Source organism: Mizuhopecten yessoensis, unplaced genomic scaffold, assembly GCF_002113885.1.
Source record: "Mizuhopecten yessoensis strain PY_sf001 unplaced genomic scaffold, ASM211388v2 scaffold8299, whole genome shotgun sequence".
In the NCBI taxonomy this organism is placed as follows: Eukaryota; Metazoa; Mollusca; class Bivalvia; order Pectinida; family Pectinidae; genus Mizuhopecten; species Mizuhopecten yessoensis.
The window spans coordinates 193,240-199,898 of NW_018407478.1; the positions used below are offsets into that span (position 1 = coordinate 193,240).

Genomic DNA, 6,659 nt, shown 5'->3' on the forward strand with positions numbered 1-6,659 from the left:
CCCCCCTGTAATAAATACCCCTGTCCCTAATGAGAATTCATTCGTCATTAACAGCACTTCTAATAATGTAAGATTTACTAATTTTAACATTTTACACATCGTTTTGAATTTTCATTGAATTACACATGTCATAATAAAAGTACTTCATTGAAAATTGACATAAAAGATAACGGGGGACACACATAAATGAGGGTAGGTAGGGTGACCAGAAACAAACAAAATAAATTGTTTTATTTGGCCTTAGTTTTAGAACTTTTGACTTTTGTATCTGACACTTATAATTGCAAATTTGCACATATGAAAACATGTAAACCTGTCCTGCATGTTCTTATATCATTGACTGATAAATACCTTTCTCTTCCATCTGAAGCAAGTAACTAGATTAGTTGTGATAAAATTTTAAATAATTTTATAAATAAAATATCATTTATTGCAGCAAATTGAAAAATGTACATCGTACACTGATATATTAGTTTAATAAAAAAAAATGGAAAATATTTCATTCTTTTATTTACTTAAAAATTACAGAAATTAAGAAAATGTACCTTTAAAATAAGATGAGTCCAATTTCATGTCTGCTTAATGACCCACATCTTGAGGGTCACATCTGCAAAATTAACCTATCACCAGGGACCAACTTATTGTTGATTGAAGATGAGGGAAAATGAAATAATCTTACTGATACACATACACTGCACATCAATGTATCAAAGTCAGGATAAATAATATGAATCATACTAGCCTAAATATAAATACTGTCTGTACTTTTGTATTAAAATTTACTGTACACAAGATTTGATTTTCTGTACCTGAGTTTTTGTCTTGGTAGATTATGAGCCAACTCGTCCTGTGAAGGTGTACGAGGGAAATTTGTTAGATGAGGAAGAAGTACGCCGAGCCTGTAGAGGGGTGTAAGCTGTCCTTCACATAGCCTCTTACATAGATTCAAAACTCTTCCCTGATACGACCAAGCTGTCACAAGTCAATGTCAAAGGTGAGTCTATACTTCTCACAGGAAGCTCCAAAACACACACAAGAACATCCGAAACACTAACAGGAAAGCTCCGAAACACTAACAAGAAGCTCCCAAACACTAACAGGATGGTCTCAAACTTTCACAGGAAAATCTCAAATACTCACAAGATGTCGGAAAACACCTGTGAGGGTCTCAGACATTCACAGGAAAGTTAAAACACTCCTAGGATCAGGTAGCTCATGTACATTTATATGTAGATCAAACGGTCACAGAAAGGTCTGTACCTCTCACTAGAGGGTCCAAAACACTCACACAAAGGTCTATCGTAGACTCACAATAGGATTAGGTATGCTATCTTAATTAACCTTCCATCACATGTTTTGTTTTGAGCAATGAAAATAGTTATTAAATTAATTTGACCAGAAGGAGTATCATTGTATGAGAAGATAGGACCACATACAGATACATATAAAATCTAAAAATAAAAGATCGCTCCATCCTGTTTATAACTGTACGATATTGGTTCCAGGTACCCAGACCCTGATAGACATCAGTAAAGAGGAAGGAGTGTCCTACTTCATCTACTGTGCCTCCGTAACGTGTGTCCAGGGGTTTGAGGAGGTCCTCGGAGGGACAGAGGATACCCTCCCTCTCCTCCCAGAAAACAAGATCCTCTTCCGACACTATGGCAGCAGTAAACAAAAGGCCATGAGAATTGTACTAGATTCAAATGGGGACAAATTACCAAATGGTTTGTACTGTTAAAGTCATGAAAAAAACACTGTAAACATGTTTTCATGTATAAGTATGACCCTTCCACTTATTGGTGGGGTGTGTATAGTAACCACTTTGACATTGTTGTCTGTCCTCTATATGTCTCTGTGTCTGTCCATTCATCCATAGTGAGAAGGTTGTTTACAACTTTGTTCATGAATCCCGTAACAGATTTTGTGTTATATTTACACCATGTTATGGAAACATCGAGTTCCACATGTACGCTCTATTAGATTTTGGTGACCAAGTCCTTTCTTCAGTAAGTGAGTTCATGTCCCAGTTACCATGGCAATGTCCTACTCGTAGTAACAAAGGTCACATCTCAGTAACCATGGTTATGTCCCAGTAACCAAGACCTCACCCCTGTTATATGTTATAGTAACCGTGGTCATATCCCAGACTGCGTATCCATGATCATGTCCCAATATCCTTCCAAAGCCATTACCACTGTAACCAAAGTCATGTCACTGTAACAATGGTAAAGCTTCAAAACCAATGGTATGTCCAAGTAACCAAGGTATTTTGCCAGTTACCATGGTTATGTCTCAGAAAACAAGGTCATGTCTCTGTTATTATGATAAAGATTCCATAACCATGATTATGGCCCATTAACCAAGGTCATGACCCAGTAACCATGGTAATGTCTTTATATCTATGATTATGGCCCAGTAACCAAGGTCATGTCCCAGTAACCATGGTAATGTTTTTATAACCATGATTATGGCCCATTAACCACGGTCATGTCCCAGTAACCATGGTAATGTTTTTGTAACCATGATTATGGCCTATTAACCACGGTCATGTCCCAGTAACCATGGTAATGTTTTTATAACCATGATTATGGCCTTTTAACCACGGTCATGTCCCAGTAACCATGGTAACGTTTTTATAACCATGATTATGGCCCATTAACCATGGTCATGTCCCAGTAACCATGGTAATGTATTTATAACCATGATTATGGCCCATTAACCACGGTCATGTCCCAGTAACCATGGTAATGTTTTTGTAATCATGATTATGGCCCAGTAACCAAGGTCATGTCCCAGTAAACATGGTAATGTCTTTATAACCATGATTATGGCCTATTAACCACGGTCATGTCCCAGTAAAGATGGTAATGTCTTTATAACCATGATTATGGCCCATTAACCAAGGTCATGTCCCAGTAACAATGGCAATGACTTTAAAACCATTATTATTGCCTATTAACCAAGGTCATGTTTAAGTTACCATGGTAATGTCTTTATATCTATGATTATGGCCCAGTTACCAAGGTCATGTCCCAGTTACCATGGTAATGTCTTTATAACCATGACTATGGCCCAGTAACTAAGGTCATGTCCCAGTAACCATGGACATGTCTTTATAACCATGATTATAGCCCAGTAACCAAGGTCATTTCCTAATAACTATAACCATGTCTAAGGAATCAAGGCTATGTACCTGCAGTTACTTGAATTTTATTTTCATTTGTTGTAGTAGAGATCTTTAAGCAGACCCATATTGTTTGTGTATTTTCTAGGAGAACAGATGTGGACGATGGCACTTTTGCCTGTTACCATGTATGGAGAACTCGATCAGGGCTGTTTTGCATTGGGTCTGAGAATTGCTATCAAAGGCAATGGATCCATACCAAAATCTGGTTCTGACACAGCCCTCTGCCAGTTTGGATATGTTGGAAATATTGCCTGGGGATTTGTCTGTGGTCTGAAGACCTTGATTAGACAGCCAGACTCCGCTGCAGGCCAGTATTTCCTGGTAGGAGACGACACACCCAATGGACCATTTAGCAAGCTGAATCAACAATTCCTGGAATGTCGTGGAATGAAATACACTTCTTACAAAGTACCAGACCTAGTTGTCTACTTTGTTGCTATTCTGATAACAATACTCGGATACTTACTCTACCCCATCCATAAGATTGATTCTAATGTAAGTTATTCTGGTATTTGTTTCACTCAAAGATCATTTTATTTTACATATCAAAAGGCAAAAGACCTCCTGACATACACACCTCGCTACAGTGCTAAAGAGTCCCTACAAGCTGCCAAACAATACTACTCTAAAATGGACCTCAGCTAGCTGTGTCAAAAAAAGTCCATTACACTTGGCTTGTTTAGCGTAATGAACATCTACTCAATATCATATTCTTGACTAGCTCTGTAAACCCGGTATGAACATTAATGTCTAAGGGAAATAACTCTGTTGTACTTGGCTGATCGTGTTTAAGGGAAATAACTCTGTTGTACTTGGCTGGTCGTGTCTAAGGGAAATAACTCTGTTGTACTTGGCTGATCGTGTCTAAGGGAAATAACTCTGTTGTACTTGGCAGGCCAAATGGTCCTTGACAAGGGCATAACTCTGTTATGCTTGGCAGCTCCTGCATTCAGGGCATAACTCTATTACAGCTGGGCCCGTATTCATGAAGTCATTCTCATGCTCAAGGGTGGATCCTGTGGACAGTGCTCAAACCAGCTTTCTTGTAACTCAATTCAGTCAGGCCAAACAATCAAAAAAGTCAAATGCAAACAGTATTCAGCTTTAAGTCTCTTTATTGACAAAATAAGATTGTTTAATTAATTTATAATACAGTGTATAACCTGAACAAGAAATTAGACTTAAGCACAAAATCTGTGCTAGAGCTTGAGAACGGTTTAATGAATACTGGCCCTGGCTTGACCTGTATTAGGGACATATGTTTGTTGTACTGATTATGAAATAAGAACATAGAGGTACATATTATCAATTTAGACTTTATTATACAAATTCCTGTTTTTCAATTATGCATAATAATGTTGACGTATAATATTGGGTCTTACAGATTTTTGAGATTTGTATTACCGGTATACCATTTTGTTTTTTTTATTTTTTGCTATAATCATTGTTGGTTTAATTGTTTTACATTGTACATACTGATATTGCTGTGTGCCGAGTTTTTCTTTGCCTAATCTTTCATAAAGTTACAGTTACATTTTTAATTGTTTTAATTTTAACCTTACCATTAATTACATTTTTAAAGGTTAAACAATTTTCCTATTAAAATTGAAGTTATTATCTATTTTTTAAAATTTGAAGGAAAAAAATTGGAAATTATATTTTTATTGTTGAATAAATATATGACTTTATAAATCTTTACACATTTGAAGCAAACACAAATATTTTCTTTAAAAATGTAGTTTTATATCCAGTTCTGTTCATTGACCAACCAACCCTTACATCTTCATGGTAGGTTTGTAATCCCTACACGTCTAACAATGACTATAATTACGCATAATCAATTGTTGTACATTTTTTTTTTTATTGTTTTGTAATTGAATGTTTGTTGTGATTGTGTTTTATAGTAGCGAAAGTTAAAGGTTTTTTCATCAATCTTTGTTGTTTATATACGGTCTGTGAAAATCTGTTGTTGTTTATTTACAAAGAGAAGAGATATTTTACTTGTCCACTGATTATGATTCAGCGATATTGACCAACAAGCTATATACCTATTCAGAAATCGTTGACGTCATGACGTTGTCCTTTGAGAACAAACTTGAAGAACCCTTAAAAGGGTGAAAGCTATTTGTTTTGAAGTCAGTCATTATTATCTCATGTTTTCTATACTTACCTACATCACATTGACATTTAATTACTTTTTCAGTATTATAAACAGGTAACAGTAGAAGTGCTAAAAAGATCTGTGTTTTGCGTGCACATGATTTTCATATAAAAATCAAATAATGAATGGTTTATTTTTATACCATTTCTCCGTTGAATAATTAGAGGATTTGAATGGCTACATTCTATGTTGAAGTATTTTGCCACATAATTGAAATATATTTTAATACATGGTGTAATCATGGACTTAGATAATCCTATTTCATGGTATTATGTAAAATATTTTGCATAATTTTTCTGTAACTTGGAAAATCAAGTTTTATGTAAAAAAACATTTTTCCTTCAACAGAGTAATTGAGATTAGTTTAAATGTAATCATGCATTGTTTTTGTGGTGTCATACGTTTTATCGACTTTTTTATTATATAGACCGGTACTTATAGATAGTGATCAATGTTATATATACTCTAGTATTGGTGATAAATATTCAATACACTCTAGTACCAATACTTTATACTCTATTACTGGTGAGCATTTGTTATATATAGACCGGTACTTATAGATAGTGATCAATATTATGATAGTGATCAATGTTATATATACTCTAGCATTGGTGATAAATATTCAATACACTCTAGTACCAATACTTTATACTCTGTTACTGGTGAGCATTTGTTTTATATAGACCGGTACATATAAATAGTGATCAATGTTATATATACTCTAGTACTGGTGATAAATCTAGTACCAATACTTTATACTCTATTACTGGTGATCATTTGTTTTATATAGACCGGTACTTATAGATAGTGATCAATATTATATATACTCTTGTATTGGTGATCTATATTACATATGCTCTTGTATTGGTGATCAATATTATATATACTCTAGTATTGGTGATCTATATTATATATACTCTTGTATTCGCTCTAGTATTGGTGATAAATATTAAATACACTCTAGTACCAATCCTTTATACTCTATTACTGGTGAGCATTTGTTATATATAGACCGGTACTTATAGATAGTGATCAATGTTATATATACTCTAGTACTGGTGATAAATATTCAATACACTCTAGTACCAATACCCTTACACTTTATTACTGGTGAGCATTTGTTTTATATAGACCGGTACTTATAGATAGTGATCAATGTTATATATACTCTAGTACTGGTGATAAATATTAAATACACTCTAGTACCAATACTTTATACTGTATTACTGGTGAGCATTTGTTTTATATAGACCGGTACATATAAATAGTGATCAATGTTATATATACTCTAGTACTGGTGATAAATAT

At 34.4% G+C, this 6,659-nt stretch overlaps 1 pseudogene; it reads left to right on the top strand.

Moving 5' to 3' along the window:
- Window positions 1-5,917, top strand: part of LOC110455583 — an 8,504-nt pseudogene extending 2,587 nt beyond the window's left edge.
- The last annotated feature ends 742 nt before the right edge of the window (window positions 5,918-6,659 follow it).